Below are 24,710 nucleotides of genomic sequence, written 5' to 3' on the forward strand. Positions count from 1 at the left end.
TGCATTTTGGCCAAAAATGGCTTAAGGCAACGATTTTGGTCAATTTATTTTCGTTGGTTAATTCACGGTTGCCTTTTTTCTCAAAGGCAACGAAATATTCTCAAATGCAACAATGAAGATATCGTTGCTTATAATTTTGAGCAAGTGCAACGATCAAAGGATACAGTAAAAAGGCAACGAAACATGAACCCAAATGCAACGATTTTATCCAAGGCAACAGTATTTCGGATCGAAAAGCAACGGTATTTTATAATGTAGCAACCACTTCTTAACAATTAGCAACACCTAATGTTATACAAATGCAACGAATTTTTTATCATAGGCAACAAGTATTTTTCTTTATCAACGGTTTTTTATTAGCAAAAGCAACACAATTTTTTAGCAAAGGCAACAAATTTAATTAATAGCAACGATGTTTCCCTTACAAATGCAACCATTTTCATTTACTAATGCAACAATATTTTATTTAAAAGTGCAACGAGGTTCAGAGGAGAAGGCAACGATGATATTTATAATCCAAAAGGCACCGTCTGTTTAAATAAACATCCACAAGCAACAAAATCCAAAAGTACCTAAATATCAACATCAAACAATACCTAAATAATAAAATCCCAAATCCTAAAGTATCATCACAAGCATAAATAAATCAATCGTCATGTTTATTTGAACGAAATGTAGAAAGAACACCATCCAAATTTAGATAGAGTGATGGGTTCATAAGGCTCAACTTCTGTACAAGAAATTCAAGATGAGTTGACTGATAGTTCATTCTTCACTTCCTCTCTAATCCGATTCCTCGCTTCGTCACTGATTTCCATTTTGAATTGCTCTTTTGCATCTTCAGACATAAGGTTCTTACTCGAAGTAGTTGAAAATTCGGCTCTCTTATAACCTTTTGTTATCTTCATGGGGCCTATCCTACCAACTAGATATTCACGACCATGAGATGACGAGCCTCCAAGTATTTCATCAATCTGCTCAATGTTTTCCCCGGCAAATGACAACTCTTCAATCCTTGACTGTAAAATAAAAACATGAAAACAAACAGAAGACAAACAACAAATATCATGGACACAAGAAAACAAAATAAAAAAAAAAGATTTAAATAAAGTCCAGACAGTTAAAGAAGCATCTGAGTTCTTATAACCGAGTAAAATCCAATCAAAACACATACCTATTCTTATGATTAGCATGATTCTCTAAACAATATTCACCTCACTAGCATATAAACAGAAAACGTTACTTAAAATGGAAAGTCCATGATACCTTTAATCCGCCCAACAAGAGTATACATTCAATAAAAATAACTCTATCAATCTAAGGTAACTTTAAAATTATGGTTGTGTTACCAGCCCTTTATGGATCTAGTTATAAGACCCTGCATCTTCAAATCAGTAAGTGACCCAACCTTGGGCATTTTTCTTTGTTGTTTACTTTTCTTGTGGAATAGAAATTTAGTGCTCATTTTTAAATAACCCGACAGTCTCAAGAATAGAGTTCGATTAGAAATGTCTCCATCTCTTTGTTGCTTACAAAAAATAAAGGCTTCATTTTTACTCAAGCTAAAGAAAGGAGTGATCTTAAAGAAATGCACCAAAAGTCCACCTTGAGGTATTACTAAGAGGGAAACTAACGACCTCAAAGAAAGCAAACCATTGTGATACTGCTAACTAAGTCCATTGTGATACTGCTAACTAATGCCTTAGAAGAAAACCATGGTTGGCAACTAATAGATATGTTCAAACTTCAAATAAGAGACAATAGGAGTCAGATATTAATATATATATAACAGACACAAACCATAATAATTGATAACAATTACTGGTAACCAGACTGCACAGGTAATTGGATAATGGGAAATTCGTGTATTGAAACATGTGGAGTTTGCATAGTAGACATGATAAAGGGATATTCGTGTATTGAAGTTAATACAGAGTCTCATCCATTACATTTTTTCATTTTCATCTCAGCAATTGAATTGAATTTGACAAATTGCATAACATATCTTTGCATATCGGAAGCTAATTGGATAATGGGAAATTCGTGTATTGAAACATGTGGAGTTTGCATAGCAGACATGATAAAGGGATATTCGTGTATTGAAGCTAATTGGGTCGGGGTCGACATCAACGTCTTGTTGTCCATTATAACAGCTAGTGAAGCTGCCAAAATACTGCCTATCAGAATCTAGGAAAACAATTTGTTAAGTGAGGACTACAACCGTTATAGCAACTAGTGAAGCTATCGAAGCAGCAACCTATGTGTTATGGAAGTTTTGTGCAGTATATACAAATATATATCAATCCCCAAACATGAGAACTTTGTCATTCATCTTTAAATATATATATATATATATATAGAGAGAGAGAGAGAGAGAGAGATGTACATGGTTTCTTGATAAACCAATCTGTTGAGCTAATAGATTCTTATCAGCATCGCTTGGATACCTGAGAAAAGATTTTTTTACTAAATTAGAAATTGATCACTAGATGATTCAAGGGATATGATATATTATTCAAAAACTTTGGATCTCTAGTCAAAGATAAGAAATTAGTATTTACAGAACAGTAGAATCAGTGAAGCATAAAGAAGTTGATTAAAAACAGTTATGACCTTGGTCGCCAAGAGAGTTGGACAATTGGTAGCAAGCTGATTTTTTTACTAATCTAACTCGTTAGGTTCAAACTCCATTAGAGGATACAAACTCAAGACTCTAAAGGTAGTACTTCTACACAGCACATGCAGCAAATGATTCTCAAAGAAGTGCAAAAGATACTCAAAGGCATAGTTCACTGGTCCATCAAAGGCTACAACTAATCTAACTCGTTAGGTTCAAACTCCATTAGAGGATATAAACTCAAGACTCAAACAGTAGTACTTTTACACAGCACATGCAGCAAATGATTCTCAAAGAAGTGTAAAAGATACTCAAAGGCAAAATGATTTCAGAGGCACCTCAACCTTATTCAATTCCTCATTCAGACATTTTTACTGCCTTTGAAGGAGCTTGCACAGGTAAGTATTATCTTACTTCATTATCTCATAAACCATGGATAGTGGATTCAGGCGCCACAGCTCACATGAGCAATTCACTTAGTAGCATTATCAATATCATCAAATTAAACACTGCTAGACTTGCCTATTTGCCTGATGGATCAGTTCAGTAGGTTATGCAAATAGGAGATGTACATTTCGGTGATAAATTTTGAATGCTACATATGCTCTACTTGCCATTGTTTCAGTATAATCACATGTCAGTGAGCAAGCTTGTCAAAGATTAGAATGTTCATGTTCAGTTTTGAGCTAAGACTTGTGTTTAGCAGGAGCGGAATTCTGAAGAAGTTTTGGCTATAGGCAGTATGCATAAAGGGCTATACTATGTCACTAAGGACTCTTTTCATGTTAAATCATCTATTGCTCATTGTGGTATATTCTGAAAACGAGGTCTTGGAAGGAGATTTATCTGTCATCAGTTTGCATAAAGATATAGATTTTGAAAAAAATACCAAACTTTAACTTCAGCAACCCACATAGAATGTGTATCTCTCAAACAAACTAAGAGCCAAAATTAGTTTTTTTCTATGCCCGAGCCTTGTGCCTTGTGCCTAGGCTCCAGGACCCCTAACGCCTTAGTAAACCTTGATCTAATTGCTTTGAACATACCAATGAAGCAGCAGCACTATGATTGATGTTTCGTGTTGGATTTTAACATTATCTTGTGCACTTTTTGCAACTGAGTAATTACTCATCATTTGAAGGAGTGTTATATTGCAAGCCTCACTTTGATCGGTTGTTTAAGATGACAGAAAGCTTGGATAAAAGTTTCAAAGGTAATTAACCATTACTTAGATGTACTAATTCTTACATGTACTCTTATATCTCATTCATTTGCAGGCACTCCAAAAACTTTTAGGGCTGATAGATCTGCAGATCAGGTATCAGATTGCTAATGACCTATATGTCATATGCAGAGATTTAACGTGAAAAATATGATCACTAAGAATTGTATATTGTGAATGAAACATGTTAAGCCTGTCACCGAGACTGTATCAACTGAGTGAGAATCCAAAAACTTTGCTCAAAGCCTTAAACTTTTGATACCTCATTGAGTTTATTTTGGGGGATGCTATAAGAGAAACTACTGTAATATGTCAGTTGCGAAATTCCAAATGCCAATATTTCTTTAGCTTGGAAGCATAATGTCCAAAGGTTTAGCAAAATTATATACGAATCCCTTTCGAGACCTCTTTCCTTCCCCATACAGGCGAGCCAGAAGATATCTTTCACTATTTTCCTGCACCTTCGCAGGCACTATTTACATGTCAAACTAGCATGTTGATACTTCTTGACAATGTAACTAAATCGCCTCAGCTCCATTCTATTAATATGGATGATTTAGAAAACTAAAACATAACATATTACACAACTTAAAATCATTAAGCACAAATGAAACAAATGTGAGAAAAAGGATGATGGAGTTAAAAGTCTGAAGTTAGTGTTAGAATCATTAAAGAATAATTAGGAAGGCTTATTGTTTAAGAAGAGGAAGGCTGAAACCCTTATTTGCTATTGTTTTTTGTGAATTTATTAGTTTGCATATATAGTTTGCCCCCACTAGTTAAAAAATCTGGATCCATCCCTGCCCGCATATAATTCTACTTTCCTTAACTTGATAAACTGAAAACTGATTTGGGGCTCACAACAATAACAACTACAAAGATAGTTCATGCTTAGAAAATAGGCAAGGCTTGAGCATATAAGTGCTTAAACAGGACGAGTTACTCAAACTCTCTAAGTATCAACTTGGTTCCTCGGAAATGGATCATAAGGCCAAAATGTGAGAAACAACATATCCCAGAAAAAATTGTTTTAGAATTACAGCACAGACACACTTGAGAAGCCACCGTTTATTATAAATAGGTCTACAGATGAAAGAATTGATTCAGGAAACCGACTGAAATGTAAAAATATGCCCCAAACTATACTAACTATAATCAGAGGGACCACTGTCGTTTTGAGAAACACCTACCATTTTTGGTCGTAAAGGTCGGGAGTTGAGGCCTGTTTCTGGTTATCCAATAAAAACGAATTTCATTGACATCCAAAAGTTATTTCTTTGGCTTAATATCACGACATCTAAAAAAAACTGATTGGTGCTCTGAAGTGACTCGAGTGAGTGAGATTATTAACTTCCTAAGTCATTTAACCAATATATCATTTTAATTAAATTGAGAGAGCTAATGAGACTTTTTTTTTTACTAAATTCAGGAACCAATGTATTAGTTCTTTTAAACAAAATCAATAACACATCTATTATCATAATTTTTATCCCATATAGAAGCTATTTTCCCTCAGAACAATGTTTATTTCTGGGGAAGAATTCTCGAGGCTCGACTAAAATTTCTTTCTGGATCTAATGCTTAAACTAGAATTTCCAGATGGCATACAAAGCCGGTGTTTGAACACGTGACACACCCCTAATATCCAAAATTAGTTCATTTAAACAGAACCAACAACACTTTTATTATCATAATTTCTATCCTATCCAAAAATTACTATAGCAACCCAATGCACCATCTGAACAAATGAAACATATCATTATTTAGTAATACCCTCCTGAACAAAAGGGCAAAGGAAACGTAAATTATGCCCAAAAATACAATAAGGGAAATTTATGCTTTGGGACTTGATAACCCATTTGACTGGAAACCCTATGCAACCACTAGGTATATTAGTAAATTACTACAGATTGTCAAACTTCATTTTCTTTCAATAAAATTACTACAGCCAATTTATGAATGTATAAAAACTCATTAAAATGTTGACATGACACAAAAAATAGTTAGACTATATGTCAACTAAGCTACAATAGCAGACACGTCTAACTTTTATGGTTTGTATTGTTGTCGAATACTATGCATACTTAGTACTCCTTGTTACTTTTGTTTCCAGGACTCAATCTTTGTGAAAGGAAATTGATTTAGTAGACAGACTAATACTCTTGTTAGACTCTCCAGGAAGCTCAAGTTTTAGCTTTTGAGATAAATCAAGAGAGTTAGAAAAATCCTAATACTTCTATTGGCACAGACAAATACCAAATCTACAAACTCTCACGGGGAAAAACTCAAGTTTGAATGAGAGCTGTGAGAGGGAGAAAGGGAAAATGGCTGAGAGTAATCGCTAAGAGAGAAAGAAAAATCGGTACTGGCTTATTGTAATCGTGAATCGCTTGAGAGAGAGAGAGAGAGCGCACGCACGATAGAAGTTGGGGGAAGTGAAAAGTATGTGAGTGAAAATTGGGGGGAAATGAAAGTTAATTATGAAAAGTAAAAATTGGGGGGAAATGAAATTTTTATGGTGGGAAATGAAAGATTAATTTGATGGAAATTTTATTAAAAAATAAAGGTTCAATATTATTTGTTAATTTGATAGGATTTTGATATTAATGTTATTTTTTTTTTATCAATTTTTAATTAATTAGAACAAATTTTTAATATTATTTTTATCCTATTAACTAATTGGTATATAATTTATTTATTTAGCTTTTTTTTCTATGAATATTTAAGATACATTTTTATATTATTTCATTATTTTTGTTCAATAAATGCAATTATTTACAAACTATAGATAAAATCATTAATTAACAAATGTTGAAATTAAATTTATCAAAAATAATCACTATATCTAATTAATTTGCAAATTAATTAGGTACAGTGATTATTTTTATTAAATGCAACGTTGGAATAGTAGTTTTATAAGGTATATTGTTGCTTTATTTAATTGTCAAGTTAAATAAGGCAATGACATGTCGTAAATATCTTATTATTGTTGCCTTAGTTCACATTGAACAATTAAAAATAAATCAAAAGCAACGATCCATGCATAGCCATTGCATTTGACTCACATAAACATAAACAATAAAAAAACAATAGATAATGTAAGATAATGCAACGATTAATTGTAACGATTTTTGAAAATTGGTTGTTATAGGCAATCTATGATGTAGTGTAATTAAACCATTTGAACTTCGAATCAAATCAAATGTTGGTCTAACACCGACTTAGTAGTGCTGCTGTATATCTCGTATTCGGTTTCCCAAGTGGAGATGATTTTGCCAAAAGACCTTGACTAAAGAAATTTCTTTCTTTGTATCATAGCTTTCGAACTTGTTAAAGTGTTTGATGTAATGGCAAATTACATTTACTAATTCTCATTATAGAAGATTTATCCCATTACGCTCTAATATTGTTTATACGTTTATGATGTAAAATTCAATTAACAGAGAAATAGGGGTAAGTAATGATAAGCATTCAACATGTATGTATATGTTGCAAATTTTGTAACTAAATTCCATAACTTAAATATATATTTACAGTTAGAAGGAATCAATATCAACAGCTAATTACATTGATGGTCCTTCGGCTTTTGGGCCTCTAAATTAACTTCATTTTGCAACAATCTATTATAATCTCCACGACAGGTTTTTTTTTTTTGGACTTATGGTCACCCTTGACTGATGGTCTCTGAGGAAGCTGGGAGCGAGTTTCCTGGACCACATTGGCAGAGGGTTTTCTTCCGAGTTTTGGTGATCGAGGTGGTGTCAATGGAACCTTAGATTTCTCTTCAAGCTTCTGAAAATGAAACAGTGTGTCAAAACCATGGTATACTTAAAAATAAAAAAGTAAATAGAAAAGATCATAGTTTATAATAATCTTGCCTCTTTACGTTTTGTAGCTCTTTCTTCGGTCCTAAATCTGAAAGTAGAAAATATAATTTGTGTAAAATTGAATATCAATAAAGAATATTTGACTATGTTAATTTCAATCTGCATAATTAAGAGGCATATATGGACAGAGACAAGACATTTCATTCCATTACACCCTACATCTCACTCTAAATTCTTTACAAAATTACTAGACTGTCAAAATCAATTTGGTAATTAATAACCAGCGATGTAGAACTTAAGAGGAAATTTTCAACTTTAGATATATCCAAGAGTATGCCTTCAACTTCTTCGTTCCTCTAACATTCAGCAGCAAAAAGTACCAGATTAAAAGTATTGTGCATCCATAATTAAAATGATATTAGAAGTTCTCTCATATGATATTAGAAGTTCTCTCATCCTATATTAGGCACGAAAGTTGCCTTCCTTGCTTTGAAAACAAAACTAGCAAATGCTGCATACAATGAACGGTAATTCATATAATCATACTGCATCTTGCTGCAACAATGCCAATTAATAGAGAAACTAGACTTCCTGCTGATAAATCAGTCGTCATTTATAAATATAGTTGTGGTATTATGAATCAATTAAGTGACTCGAACAGGACAGCTGCCATAAGAAGCAGCAAACCAGCTAACGAGACACGTTTCAGAAATCTATTGTATTTTACCCTCCCTAAATCGGCTCCCAAATCCCCCGTCTTCTAATAAAAAAAAACAGTGGAAGGAAAAGGTACGTATGTGCGCTTCTTATGAGCTGTGAGCTAAGACAAATTCATTGAAAACCACATCTTGTGAACATACAAGAAGAATTATTTTATTAAAGCTTATGTTGTCTAATGCCCAGGTAGGCAGTTAAACGATGAATATGTGAGCTGTAAATAAAGGATTATCACAGTTGTACCTTTTGTCTATCTTCAAAACTTCACTTTTTTCTGTCCTAAACACGGAAGTAGCATTCTCATTGCTCTTAAGTTTCTGACTAGACAAATCACCATTTAAGACTCCAATAGTAGAAGAATTGTGACTGGTGCAGCAGCTACAGCAACTAATGCTTCTGCTAATCCTGCAACTGATAGCTAAATGCGTACAGACTATTTTATTTTTAAGCACAAGTATTAAGTTCAATACTACAAGTTTGTGTTTTATGTTTTAAATTGCTCGGCCTCATTTCACACGCGCACTTCGGTAAAACTAATTCAGATGCATGCTATCTTAGACATTTTTGACACCATACCATACTAATTAATCGGATTGCATAGACAACTAAGCAAACTAAGCAGCAGTTCTGCAACAACAATTTACTGACCTTCATGTATGGACATGAAGCACATCCACCATGAATAGAACATCGATGCCGTGAGGGAGAACATTCGTGTCGTTGATGCTTCCGACTTGAATTGAGTATTGCCAAAATAACCACAAGGTGGGGGTAAGACAAATAACAATAATAAAGTTTAATCCCATAAATCTTCCTCCACAAACAAGGTGGGGGTAACACTAATTATATAAACCAAATCCAATCCAATAAATTCCTATTTCAACCAACTAATTTTATATAATTGCTAGCGTAGATTTAAAGTGGTAAGCCAAGTTACAGCCAAATTAGATTGAAAAGTAAAATATGAACAATTAGGAAGCATCCATTACGAAATCCAACCTTCTCTTAAACAATTCTCAAAAAGTTATATGCTAGTTTAGTAACTTAATTTAAATATCTCCATTAAGTGGTCAACTATTGAACCATGCTACGAAACAAAAAGTGTACCCGCTCAACGATACTATGAGGATTTATAACTTGTCCCTAGGGCGAACTGTAGGTGGGTGTGATATAGCAGAAACTGTTGGTGTTGGCTGCAATGGAATTTGGCAAATTGAATCATAAAGGAAATGCACAATGAATGAAATGAAAAGAAAAGAAAAGAAAAGAAAACATGAATCGAGTAAAGTCATTAAAGAAAACATATGAAATGCTCAACATTTATATAACCCAAATGAAATGTACAGACTATTTTATTTTTAAGCACAAGTATTAAGTTCAAAGCTAATTAACAACAGAATTCTTGAGGATCCCACAGTTGTCTAGTAAAAAATTCATTGACTCGATCACTAATATCCTTGCCCACTATACTCCAAGACTATTTAAAGCAATAACTATTAAAGCAATCGATCCCTACCCTAGGCATTTATTAGCTCAATACTCCATAAAGCCTCTTTAATTTCTCTATCTATAATCACTACGCCAAAACCCCCTTCAGACGACGGTTAAAAACCGTCGTCCCGCGAGATATAAATCTGTCACAGGGCTCGCTGCCGTCTATTGCACCTTCAGACGACGGTTAGGTTCTGTCATTTGAAGATACCATACATGACATCAGCCTAGTCTCGTACTGTCATATGAACATTGTTACGATGCATCTTTTTATTTATTAACGTCACTTTTAATGTCATCACATGACATACTAATAATTAAAAATGTCAAATCGCTATATGGAAAATTGGCATATTGGCATTCGCGGTGACAGTTTTTATAATAATTTCTGTCGTAGTAACTTGTATCAGATGGCATAGGTCTTAATCAATCATGTCAAGAGATTTGTTTTAGATGACAGATTCTTTTAATTTAATGTCTTTTTATTGTCGTTTAGATGATATTTTTTTAAACGTAAATGTCACTCATTGCCTTCTTCTTCGAATGATTCTGAAAATGAACAATAATTTCTGTATATCAATGATTTTAATTTTACTGGAGACTAATGCTCATAATCTGGTTACATTTGAACTACACAAAATAACTGAATGAATGTTCATCGTTGTGTCGATGTATGAGAGGGCCCCGGAAGTCGGACGTTAGCCGACGAGTGACCAGTGTTGCTCCCGGCGATAATCGTCGTTACGTAAATAACGGCGCGCGACGCATCGAATGCCCGCCCGACGGGCCGGACGTCGGACGTCGCCCGTCGGACGTCACCCGTCGGACGACGGGCGTCGCTCGTCGAGTGTTGGGCGCAGCCCGAGGCACGTCGACGTCGCCCGACGTTCGATGGGCGGACGCCCAACAACGTCGGGCGAACGCCCAAAATTCGTTGGGCGAACGCCCAACTTAAGTTGGGCGTCCGCCCAACTATTTTGGGCGTACGCCCAATGTGGTTTGGGCGTCGCCCAATTCCCGTCGGGCGACGCCCAAACCGTTTTGGGATCCGTGCCTATAAAAGGCATGGATCCCCATGCATTTAAGGGATGAGGATTTTTGGGACTCTCTCACTCTAAAACATTTTTTAGAGAGAGAAAGTAATTTTTTTGGGAAAATATTTTTTTTTCCTAAAAAATCCGAATTTCCTAAAAGTTAAATATTTTACCAAAACATCAAAAACACCGAAAAATCATAATTCGTGGAATCAACCGACACCAGCTGTCAATACCGATCTTGAGGTATTATCCGAGGACTAGACTCGTTTTTATTTATTTCGTTTATTTGTTTATTTATTTATTTCCTTTATAGTTTTTATTTATTCGGTTAGTTATTTATTTATCACGTTTTATTTATTATTCCGTATTTATTTAATTTTCGTCTCGTAATAAATAAACGTTTGGGTTTGTTTTGGAATAAAAAAACCTCGTTTTAACATCCCAATACGAACCATGATCCGATTTGGGGTAGTTTGGGATTAAAATGTTGTAATTATAAGTTTTGAAAATATTTCTAAATAACGTTTAAAAATAAAACATCGCTTTAGGAGTCTCCGTTATAGACTATGATCCAATTTCGGTAGTTCTGAAGGTCCAAAACGATAGAATAGATCTAATCTAAAGTGTTTGAATAAATCTGGAAAGTATACGGACTGTTGTTGATGTTCTGCCATTTCTGTCACTAACAGCATATTAGCGACGGATTTTTCGTCGGTAATCTGCTGGAATCCGAAAATTCCCCTTTTAACCCCATTTTCTCAACTTTTTGATATTTATACTTGTATACATATGTATTTAATTATGTAATATATTTATAAAAATTATTTTTGAGTCCTATAACTATCAATTATGTATTATGTAGCTATATATTTCATATTTGGAACTTAATTCATTTTGATTTGGTTTTGTAAAGTATTATATTTGTATATATATATAGTTTTTGGCTCATTTAAGTTATATTAGTCATTATTTAGGATGGAAGTTATTTTCTATATATTTATTACTTAAAACTAGTTTGAACCAAATGTTATTCTTCACATTTATGAACTTTGTTCATTGTTTTACATGTTTTGAATTAGAATAAGAATGTATTATATCTAGTATTTTTCATTTTCTTTATTATACCATATAGTATCTTTTACTCGTTTTTATCTATAGATATATCCTTATTTTTAGATAAAAATGTATATATATATATATATATATTTTCACTCTATTTTTGTATATATGTGTATATTTCAAATGTGTTTGGTTGGGTGAATTTGGCCTTGATTTGTTAATTGTTGTGATTATGAAGGTTAAAGAGAGTGAAAATGGGGAAAATAAGCCACAAAAGGATTTCAATTCAATTGTGTAAATTAAAGGCATTTGGAGACTTTCAAAATGTAAATAAGAGTTTTTGACTTCTTTTTGGTTCCAAGTGGTTTTCTAAAATGTCACGTTTCGAAACCTTAATTCGTTCCAACGACGGATTAAGCGAACCTTGTAATTAAAACCGTTTTCATTGTAAATAACAGAGTTTTAAATCGTTTTCCTAACTAAACAGTTTTGTACAAAATTAATGGACTTGTATGCTTAATCACGTTTTCTTGTTAAAACTTCTCATTTCAACGTTTTCAAACACTCGAGTCGTACCAACGGCGATTCAAGTGAACACCATATAAACTAACGGGGTTTTGAAACGTACTTAAATCGTTCCAACGACGATTAAAGTACGAACCATGTAAATAAACTCGTTTTTGGGGAATAAGATTAGCTTCGAGTTAGTGTATAGTCTAAAGCATAAAATTACACTGTGAATAAATCAATTCTTTCTTCTCCCTCTCTCTCCTATATACTTTAAATTTATGCAAAATGGGTGATTCTTTACTAAAATGGCTTTCAAATAACATGCTCAAAATGGTTTTCAAAGCGAGAAAGAAAAGGTTTCAAATGAATTTTAAACTTAAAGAAATATGCGATTAGTCCGTTATCGCCTAACACGCTAAGTAGGATGCCGGTGGTTCATAACCGGGCGATGTCGGGGTGCCTAGTAGCCTTTCTCCGGAAAGGAGCTAGCCTTCTTGGCTCGTACCTAAGTTTCCCAAACCCTCACCGATCTCCCAGAAGGGATCGGTGTTCATTTTCCCATTCGTGGGTGGCGACTCTTCCATACTCCGAGCTCCGGCCCTGCCGAGCAGCTTGATTCCGCGATTGGTTGCTTTCGGCGCCAATCACAGCATCTGTCGTCAACGGTGTCCACCCCCCGGTCCGTCCGGGCGAGGCCGCGGCACCTACAAGTGGCGACTCTGCTGGGGAAGCGAGAAATTTGATTCTGGAAGGCGTGTATTAAGCCCTTAACGGGGACGGATCGTATTATTTCTTTTCGTATGCATTCATAAGCATTATTTCAAACCTTTTGGGTAATTTCCGTGAAACCTCTAGCGAGAGTCCATTCGTCGCTCGAAAGAGGCTAGCGTAGTTCCCCCTTGCAGTAAGGCGCCAAAGGGTCCCCATCCATTCGTTAGGGGCGAATTTATGCGGTCCTGTGAGGTCCCGCGATCAGCCGTGTCAGCATATAGTAGCCTTAGAAGTTTCCATAGGATTACCCGTTACCATTTTTGATGTGATAAATGAATCAATTCGTGTTTTCAAATTGCCACGATACGTGTCTAATCCTAAACCATGTAAAGAAAATGAAACGATACGTTAATATATACTCTTGAACCGATATATAAACTACCCCAAAACATCGAAACGATTCGAACTAAAGACGACTTAGTCATCTCGGTGAATGAACTTGTGCGACCCGCCTGGTCCCTTTCCGTGTCCCGAAGAAGGCACATGTTCAGGGAATGCATTATGACGTAAGCACGTATTAGTACAAATCGGTTTGGTATTAAGGATGGTTATATCTCGATTCAAAAGACTATATTAACGATAATCGTTGTTCACATTCTTTAATACGTTGGGATAAAGCGAGATTATGACAAAACGAAAACGAAGATCATTTCTGTTTTGAACGACCCCGTTGTAACGTAAAGAGTTTTGCAAACGTGGCCCGTCCCTTCCGAATAAAAGACAGGCTCTTACGTTACACCTTGCGTTGTTCTAAGGAGAAATGGACGTATCCGCAAAAATGACTAAGAAAATAAAAATAAAAATGGAACCGACCAAAATCATTCCGTATCTACGATATATGTCAATCCCGAGAGTAGTTAAAGAAAATGAACCAATGCCGTTGAATACGTGCCTCGAACGGGTATATACGCCGATTAAAATCATGAAGTCGAATTAAGCTAAACCGCATAATCGCACCATATGGACGAGACTGTGGATTTGACTAATGGCTCGATCATTTCGACCGTTACCAAAACTACAAGAAATATGGCCCGATCTGCGTGTTCGCTCAGTTCGTGCCAAAGTGAAAAGAACGGTGATATCTCTTCTTCGAATAAGCATGTGATTCAATGAAACGTTGATTTTCTATAACCACGCTAGGATAATATATCCCGTAAATTGGAAGAAATGAAAAGTTGTTAATAGCCGAAAGATTATCATGCGCTCGAATAAGACTCATCGTCTTTTCATGTAGCTAAAACGAGCAAGCGGATTTTGACGCTAGAAACAAACACGTTACGCAATGGGTCTGTTCCCTAACATAAATCCAAAAGTGATACCGTCAGTAAACAAACACGTGGTTGCGTCTCTCGATAGATCCAAAAGATCTCGTTGTAATCCAAAAATCGAGACACAAACCCACGCGAATAAAGGGGAACGAGTCATTGTCGATAACGAACGATTGAACCAAAAGCATAACTCGTACCACGTCTAAATCCGAGATACGCTCAGAAGGAAGTCAAAACCCGGACTAACGTATCTCACGAAATAACAAAAGACGAGTTATTCCAAAAGGACAATCCCATTTGGTCGATATCTTAGTCACTAAACGCTGATACGTTAAAACGAATTGTATTGTTTGATGGACGATTTATTTTTCCACAATAATCAACGGCATCACACGTCCCCCGGACTGCAATGTGAGCCCCAAACCAAAATCCTAGGAAGGAGACTTGGACTAACGAGTGTGTGGAGGAAGAAGGATGGAAGAGAGACGGTGTGATAAATGTGATTGTTATCTAACATTTTCTTTATCTTATTGCGATTTAATTACGCGTTATGTACGATTTTTCGCTAACTAGTTTATTCGTATAGATTTACATCTGGTTGTACGTCAGTTAAGTCAGAGTCATAATGCATCCTATGCTTAAATGAATCATTGCAGTCATACCATATAGAGTGTCGCATGCTAACCAAATTGCGTGCAGCCATTCTAGGTTTTGTAGACTTAGGAGATGTTTATTTCATTAGGAATGTGAGAAAGAGTCGACCCCAGCGTCACATGTTCGTTAGGAGGCATACCAGTTATGTCGTGACGTATCCCATACGTCTTTGCCTGGCCATACCGTTGTGGTGGGACGTATCATATGCGTCCTTGGCATGGCTCGTTCGTCTTTACAGTGTCGTTTGTATGATAGATAGGAGGCTTGTCCATTATGTCGTGACGCATCCTATGTGTCTTTGCCTTAGCTTATTTCACACATGGTAGTGTACCTCGTACTAGGCACTAGTTAGAAAGTACGACCCTTATGTCATGGCGTATCCCCTACGCCTTTGCTTTGTCATACCCCGTATGTCGCGGCATATCCAATATGTCTTTACCCTGTCAAGAGGTGTATGGTTCTCCCATGATGTATCCCCGATGCCCTTGTCTTATCATGTCATCACATGTCTACCCATCATGTTGTGACATATTCCTTGCCTCGTTACTTTGTTGTACCCCGTAGGACGTAATGCACCCCACACGTCTTCCATTAATCACTTAGACACTGATCAGGGGGCATACCTGTTATGTCGTGACATATCCCATGTGTCTTTTCCTCGTCATGCCTCGTATATGGTGACACATTCTTTGTGTCTCTACTATGTCGTTACACACCAGTCAGAAGGCATACTATGTGTGTCATAACGCATCATGTACATCTTCGCCTCATCACTCACGCCAAACGAGGGGCATGAGCTTCGCGCCCCGTATGTCATGGCTTATCATGTGCTTTTTTCACCATGTTATATACGTTCGACGAGAGGCATGCCCTTTAGGACAAGACGTATCCCATACATCCTTGCATTGTCCCGCCTTCCCTATCGTGAAGTGTCATGTGCGTCTCCATCATATCACTTATACGTTAATCGGGAATCCTGCTCGATACGCTGGCATGCATTGCCTACACCTGGGTCTTGTCAAGGTCGTATATCACAACATGTCGCATATGTGTTTTCCATGTCGTATACCCTAGTCTAGAGCCATACCACGTATGTCATAACCAGAGTCCCCACTTTGCTAGGCACCTAACGGAAGACATACTCCATATATCACAATGTATCTCGTACGTCTTCACCATGTCTCGTATCCCCATCAGGAGGTCTACCCCGCATGTTATGATGTGTCTCCTATATTCCCTACGACTTCGCCATGTTATACTTTGTGCGGGATACATCGCACATATCTTTATCGTCCTATTCATACCATTAGGGGGTATACCACATGCATCGTGACATGTCACATGCATCTTCGCCATCATGTTTAAGTCATCCAAAGACATATCCCATGTGTCGTGACATACCCCGCATCTCTTTATCATGGTTAGGCGTATTGTTCGTTAGATAGGCATCCTTGCCGGATCCAAAATGCTTGGTGGTCATACCTCGCTTATCCTCACATCCGCGTCGTGGGGCAGGTCCCGTATACTTTCCGCACGGTCAACTCAAGACATACTAAGTGTGTCGCCATGTCACTGACAAGATATCAGTGGTTCAAAAAGGAATGGTCATAGCATTGGTTCCCTCGAGACTCGAATTAACCATTCATCACATGTCTCATAGGTGGTCACCACTTCCTACTTATGCCTTAAGACATACCACGTATGTCACTACACCTTAACCAACCCACCTCGAGATTGTGATCGGTACCTTGTGTTGAAACACCTTTCCACATAATTTTGATTTGACAAAATTGTTTAAGTATAATTTAAAATACATATTCTAAACACACTAAGTTTAAATGCTTTGATTTATTCTACTAATGTGTTTGTTCAATGTTGAGTTAAAACTGTTATAAGACATAAGAATCAAAAGGCCCAAGCCCAATGTGGAAGCCAAGGCCCAAGTCAAACAACTCAGTACAACTCGGCCCGCGTATGTCAAGACGTTGCCGTTTTGAACAAAACGCAACTCAACAAACGGAAGAATCTAGAAGACCTTCGGGAACAACTTCAAGATGAAGCTGCTGAGTAGTCTCGACAAAGCGTACAAGACAGCAGCTGGCAAAGCAAAACTTCCAGATAAAGTATTTCCTCTTTGGGCAAAGTTCAGACGACACAGTATGCTGTCCAGTTGACTTTACCATAAAAGGAGAGATCGTCTGCTGAGCTGACCGAGGACAGAAGATACACAAATCTGATTGGCCGAGAGCTCTGAGCAAGTCAGGATGACAACGACATATAGCCGTTTCCCTCCAACGGTTATTTCGAAATTCGAAATGACCGATGCCCAGACGTCTCTATAAATAGTGCCATCAGAAGGTTTACTCAACACAGAACTTGATCAAGCCATTACGCTGACCAAATTTCTACAAGTTCTGCAAGCAAAGAAGCAAAGCAAAATCTTACACTACAATTCTTATATCTGTGTAAAAGTCTAGAGTGATTGTTTCAATCGTCTAAAGTGTCTTAGCAAATCTTTGTATAGGAAAAAACACTTATCATTTCTAGAGATAGAAAGGAGAGGCTGAGTACTCGGTTTTAGTACTCAGCGTGAGATTAGGATTGAGTAGAGGTATAGAGGAAGGTACTCTTGTCATACTCAGTTGCTGATATTGTAAAAGGTTTGAGGCTCTACCTTTAAAGAGCTCAGTAGAGGATTCGAAATCTCGGAACGTGTTCCGAGGACAGGACGTAGGCTTAGAAGAAGCCAAACCTGGATAAATCTGCTGAGTGAAGTATTTCTTACCATTAACTCCTTATTTATATTGCTTGCTTAAAATAACCAAAAACTGACCAAGTAAAGAGGTCCAGTTGAGTTGTGCACGTTGAACGTCTGAGCTCAGGAATAGACTCTAAGTGCTATCTCCTGACTCAAGCTAAGAAACTGACCTAGTCACCAGTTGACTAAGCTAGTATCTTGCTGCTTACTCAGCGCCGCTGTTAAAACCTTTTTTCCTTAGAAAAAGAAGTCTGCCCTAATTGCGAAAAAGTTTAAATAGTTCCTAACCCCCCCCCCCCCCTTGGAACTATACTTGCAACCTTAGAAGGGACCAACAAGTGGTATCAGAGCTCTAAAAGCTCACTGTAAAAGGTCTAACAACCTTGAGCTGATCCCTACCATGGGCGAAAACAGCACTCGGTTTCTCCCTGGAAACCAAACAACTCAAATACTGCCTGAGGGGTTGTCCATTACTAGGCCTCCTCTATTCTTTGGGTCAAACTATACCTTCTGGAAGAATAGGATGAAAAACTTCATTCAGGCTACAAACATGAGTGCCTGGCTATCTATAGTCCAAGGCCCATTTGTACCTATCGAGGTTGTGGCTGGCCAAACAGTTGTAAAAGCTGAGGCCAAATGGACAGAGGATGATCTAAAGAAGCTCCAAAACCATGCTTCGGCTATCAATATGCTTCACTGTGCGCTCGATGCTGCAGAATATAACAAAATCTCAGGTTGTGAGTCGGCGCAAGAGATCTGGAAAAAGCTGGAAGTCACCTACGAGGGAACCAATAAAGTAAAGGAGTCCAAGGTGAATCAGCAGATGAGACTGTACGAGCTGTTCGAGATGAACAATGATGAGGGCATTTCAGACATGAATGCAAGGTTTACCAACATCATTAATGAGCTCAAGAGACTTGGGAAAATCTTCACTGAGGAAGAACAAGTCAAAAAGATACTCAGGAGTCTTCCTAAAGATTGGCAAGCAAAGAAGACAGCAGTTGAGGAAGCTCAGGATTTAACCACCTACAAATATGACGAACTCATCGGTTCATTGCTGACCCATGAGATATCCATGAAAAACTTTGAGGTGAAGGAAAAATCTGAAGACAAGAAGCAGAAATCCCTTGTCATGAAAGCTGACTCCACTGACGGGAGTTCAACTGACGATGAGGAGATGGCTATGTTCACAAGGAAGATGAAAAGGCTATTCAGGAAGAGTGACAAATACTCTAAAAAGCCTTACAGAAAGTTTGATAAGTATAAGGCTGACTCAAGTGACAGCAAATACAAAAAGGACAGCTCAAAGCCCATTACATGCTTTGAGTGCCATCAAACTGGCCATATTAAGTCAAACTGCCCCACGCTGAGGAAAGACAAGAAAAGTAGGAAGAAGGCAATGGTGGCTACTTGGAGCGACAGCGATGAGTCTTCATCTACAGAAACTGAGGCCACCGAGTCAGCGAAAATATGCTTCATGGCTGACGAACTTGCTGAGCCATGCGTCTCTGAGCATGCTGACCTATCAGATGACGAGGAGCAATCAAATGAGGTAATTTCTCTTCCCCAGCTCAGAAACGATATGGTTAATGCCCTGAGTGATCTCTATACACTTGTCAAAAAGTGTAATAAGAAAGTTAGAGCACTCAGCAGGCGCTGTGACGAAGTGGAAGAGGTCAAACTGAGTGACCTCAGATACCTTCTTCAGGACAACTCAACTCTGCATGATAACATGAAGATCATGCATGAGTATGTCTCTGAAGTCCAGTCAGTTTCAAAGAAACTGAGAAAGGACGTCACAACTATCCAGAACCAACTAAAGGTTCCAAATAAAAGAAACAGTCCTCTGAGAACTCAGTACCAAGGTACTCAGCAGAGATGGAATCCCCAGCGAAAATTCCAGTGTGACTTTTGTGGGAAGTTAGGACACACCACTAAGGTGTGCTGGCACGCTCAGCACTGGGGTGCTGACAAGTCAGTGAAACATCCTAAACAGAAGGTCAGTTGTGACTTCTGTGAAAAGAATGGCCATACTGTCCATGTATGTCGCCATAAAATAAAATATGATGCTTTACCTGTTGCACCTAACAAGCAAGGACCCAAAAAGAATTGGGTACCTAAAAGTAACTAGTTACAATGCAGGTAAGCCTGAGATGTGCCGAGAAGTAAAAAATGTGGTATATTGACAGCGCATGCTCAAGGCATATGACGGGTGATGAAACTCAGTTCATCACGTTTGAGCGTAAACGAGGAGGAAGTGTAAGTTTTGGAGACAACAAGAAGGGTAAGATAGTAGGGTCAGGAACCATCGGAGGTAATCCTACTATTGAATCTGTCTCCCTAGTCAGCGGACTCAAATATAACTTACTCAGCGTAGCTCAGCTATGTGACAATGGGAGAAAAGTTATATTTGATGCTACTGGATGTAAAATATACGAGGGTAAAACAAACGAGTTAATATTAACTGCCCCTCGAATAGATAATGTCTTTATGCTAGATTTAGAGAAAAAGTTTTCGAAAACTGTGTGCTTAGTATCAAAGGAAGAAAATTCCTGGCTATGGCACAGGAGACTTGGTCATGTAAGCATGGATCTCCTGGCCAAACTAGCAAGAAAGCAATTGGTTGAGGGACTGCCTGAACTTAAATTTCAAAAAGATCAATTATGCCACGCTTGCCAAGCTGGAAAACAAACCAAACAATCTTTTCACAGCAAAAATATTGTCTCAACTAAACGTCCGTTAGAGTTACTACACTTGGATCTCTTTGGTCCAGTCCAGCCGCTGAGTCTGGGTGGAAGAAGATTTTCCTTGGTCATTGTAGATGACTTCTCTCGGTATACGTGGGTTATCTTGCTGACCAGCAAGGATGAGACCTTTGAGACATTTTCAAATTTGGTTAGAAAAATTGAAAATGAAAAAGACCTAAAATTAGCTCACATCCGTAGTGATAAGGGTGGAGAATTCAAAAATCAAAAGTTTGTTGAATTCTGTGAAGCCAGCGGCATTGACCACAATTTTTCTGCTCCTAGAACACCTCAGCAAAATGGGGTTGTAGAAAGGAAGAACAGAACTCTGGTTGAAATAGCCAGGACAATGCTGGATGAGCATAGGCTTCCAAAGTATTTTTGGGGAGAGGCTGTTAACACAGCATGCTATATTCTTAATAGGGCTCTAGTTAGACCTATATTAAAGAAAACCCCCTATGAACTTTGGAAAGGACGAAAGCCCAATATTGGATATTTTCGTGCCTTTGGCTGTAGATGTTTTATTTTAAATACCAAAGATAGCTTAGCTAAGTTTGATTCAAAAGCTGATGAGGATATCTTTTTGGGCTACTCAACAAACAGCAAAGCATACAAAGTTTTTAATAAGCGAACTCAAGTTTTAGAAGAGTCGGTACATGTAGAGTTCGACGAAACTGACCCTGTAGGTAGATACCAGCCGCTGACCGAAGATGATCCACACTCAGTAACCACCGCTGACCAAGAACCAGCTACTGAGTCATTCACGAAAAGGCTGACCAAGAGTAAGAGTGAACCTAAGATTACTTTTACTGACCCATCTACTTCTGCAGAGATTGTTGAAACAGAAACAGCACAAGACATAAATCTACCTAAAGAGATGAGGATCCCAAGAGGGCAGTCAGAGAGTGCAATCCTTGATTCTGCTGGGAATACCCTGATGACGAGGAATCAACTCAGGAAGTACCTCAGCAATGTTGCCTTCGTCTCAGTACAAGAACCGAAGAATTTCGCTGAAGCTAAGTACGATGAATTCTGGATGAACGTAATGCAAGAGGAGCTCGATCAATTCAGAAGAAATGATGTATGGGAGCTAGTACCTCATCCAGAGAGTCAAAAGACCATCGGAACAAGATGGGTCTTCAGGAATAAGATGGATGAACAAGGAAACGTAGTCAGGAACAAAGCAAGGCTTGTAGCTCAGGGCTATAGTCAGCAAGAAGGTATTGACTACGGTGAGACCTTTGCCCCAGTGGCAAGGCTAGAGGCAATTAGAATTCTATGTGCATATGCATCTTACATGAACTTTCAATTATTCCAAATGGATGTCAAAAGTGCATTTCTTAATGGAGTTATAAACGAGGAGGTTTATGTAAATCAACCTCCAGGTTTTGAGGACCCTAAGTTCCCAAACCATGTTTACAAACTCAAAAAGGCTCTGTACGGCCTCAAGCAAGCACCACGTGCTTGGTATGAGAGGCTGACCAGTTTCCTGATGACTAGAAATTACGTCAGGGGCAAAGCTGATACAACCTTATTCATTAAGAGAAAGGGTAAAGATACCCTGCTGGCCCAAATTTATGTTGATGATATAATATTTGGTGCAACTAACGAATCAATGTGCAAGGAGTTTAGCAAACAAATGCAGACTGAGTTTGAAATGTCCATGATGGGAGAACTCAACTTCTTCCTCGGTCTTCAAATTAAACAAGGAAAGAATGGCATCTTCATCAGTCAAGCCAAATATGCCAAGGAGATATTAAAGAAATATGACTTGGAAAATTGCAAGCCAATATCCACTCCTATGGGCACTGACACTGTTCTCTACGCTGGCGAGAATGGTAAGTCAGTAGACAGCAAATTATATCGAGGTATGATAGGCTCTCTACTTTACTTAACAGCCAGTAGACCGAACATTCAGTTTTCAGTATGCTACTGTGCTAGATATCAATCTAACCCTAAGGAATCTCATTACATTGCTGTAAAAAGAATCCTTAGATATTTGCAAAGCTCAGTAAACGCAGGTCTGTGGTATCAAAATACTCATGATTTTACACTCATCGGATACACTGACGCTGACTATGGACGGGATAAGCTAGAACGAAAGAGCACCTCTAGAGGATGTCACTTCTTAGGAAGCTGTCTTGTATCCTGGTTCAGCAAAAAGCAGGCGTCAGTAGCCTTGTCCACCACTGAAGCTGAGTACATTGCTGCTGGTCATTGTGTTGCTCAAGTCCTATGGATTAAGCAACAACTTGAAGACTATGGTGTTCAAACAAAGACAATTGAAGTCAAGTGTGACAACAAAAGTGCAATTGATCTTTCAAAGAACCCAATTCAACACAGTAGAATGAAGCATGTCAGCATCAGACATCACTTCATTAGAGACCATGTACTCAAGGGTGAGATCAAGTTGACCTTTGTCCCAACGGACGAACAGCTTGCGGATATCTTCACGAAGCCACTGGCCCGTGAGCAGTTCAGCATACTGAGAGAAGCAATTGGTATGTTTAATCCTCTTCAGTAAATTCCTGTGCTAAATGAATTTGAATGCTGAGTGAATTACTATGCTGAATGATTGATTGTTTGCTGAGTAACTCATCGAAACTGACTAAACATCAAATACTGAGTAAACTTGCACACTGAGTAAATTAGTTTAAACTTAAACTTAAAAATCATCCGTAAATGCAATACTGACCACTCAGAATATCAAACGCTTGACATTCTAAACGATGAGTGTTAAGATCCGTTAGCATAAATGCAATAGCACGCGTATAGCCCTAGGATGACGTATTCGCCGTATGTGTCATAAATGCCAGGATCTTTGTCGGTACACAATCCCAAGGCAAAACTGACACATGGATTTGATTAAATCCACACCGCTCATTCCATCTATAAATAATGGGTAATTTCCCATCTTTTATTCTTTACGCTTAATCAAATTCTAAGGCAAAGAAACCTTCTCTCTTAAGATCCTTCTAAACCTTCCCCATCCTTGAAAATGACTAAGGTATCCTACAACGTCTCCGGTGCCGGCCACCAAAAGACTAACTCCGATGAACCTACTGGAAATCCTCTTATGCCGAGCAAAGGAAAAACTGGCCAAACCTCTGGTCAAGGAAAGACTGTGAAAATCCGAACCTACTCCAAAGTTTTTGAGAACGTACGAGAATGGAAAGTTGAGCCCTCCAGATGGGTCTCAGAACACTTCGTACAGAACGAACAACCATTCTGCGAATGGATTTCACAAAACGGCTGGACGGAGCTGTTTTCTGTTAGGGATGAAACCTATCCTGACCTAGTGAGGGAGTTTTACCACAACCTCAAAGTTGCCAATGACAACACTGACTACTTGTGCACTGAGGTGAAAGGCAAAACCATCTTCGTCAACCCTCTCTACATAGGAAATCTTATGAAGCTAAAAACTGAGGGTGCAAGGCTGAGAAGATCAGGAGATCAGGACAAAACTGACTATGCACACAACTTTTGCAAACCTGAGGGTCACTCAGGAGAAGTGTCAGCTTCATCAATAGGTCAGCACCAGAAGATGGCTCACTACTTGCTGACCTATTTCATCTATCCGAAGATCAACTGCACTACATCAGCAACAAATTTCGAGCAGTGCTTTATATGGCACATGCTGACGTACACTCCCATCAACATGCCGGTCTTTCTCGTTGCTGGATTCCTTCGAAGTAGTAACACGCTGAGGCTTGGTTCAATCATCACCAGAATCCTGATTGACCATAAGGTTGACCTCGAAGGTGAGGAATATACTCGAGGATCTGAGATAACAGCTGCCTCGCTGAGGGCATTGAAGTTTGGACAGCCCTTGAAGAAAGGCAAAGTTGCTGCTGCTGCTGGCCAAGCTGAGGGAACTGCTGAGCCTAAGAAAGGAAGAAGGACTAAGGCCCCAGCTTCCCGCAAGAGGAAAACTGCTGAGACTCCTTCTAAACATGTTGAGTCTCCAGCAAAGAGGCAGAAGTCAGCTGGTAAGTCAGCTGAGAAAAGAAGCAGGCAAGGTGAGCCTGGAACTGA

The sequence above is a fragment of the Euphorbia lathyris genome, chromosome 1, assembly GCF_963576675.1.
Source record: "Euphorbia lathyris chromosome 1, ddEupLath1.1, whole genome shotgun sequence".
Lineage (NCBI taxonomy): Eukaryota > Viridiplantae > Streptophyta > Magnoliopsida > Malpighiales > Euphorbiaceae > Euphorbia > Euphorbia lathyris.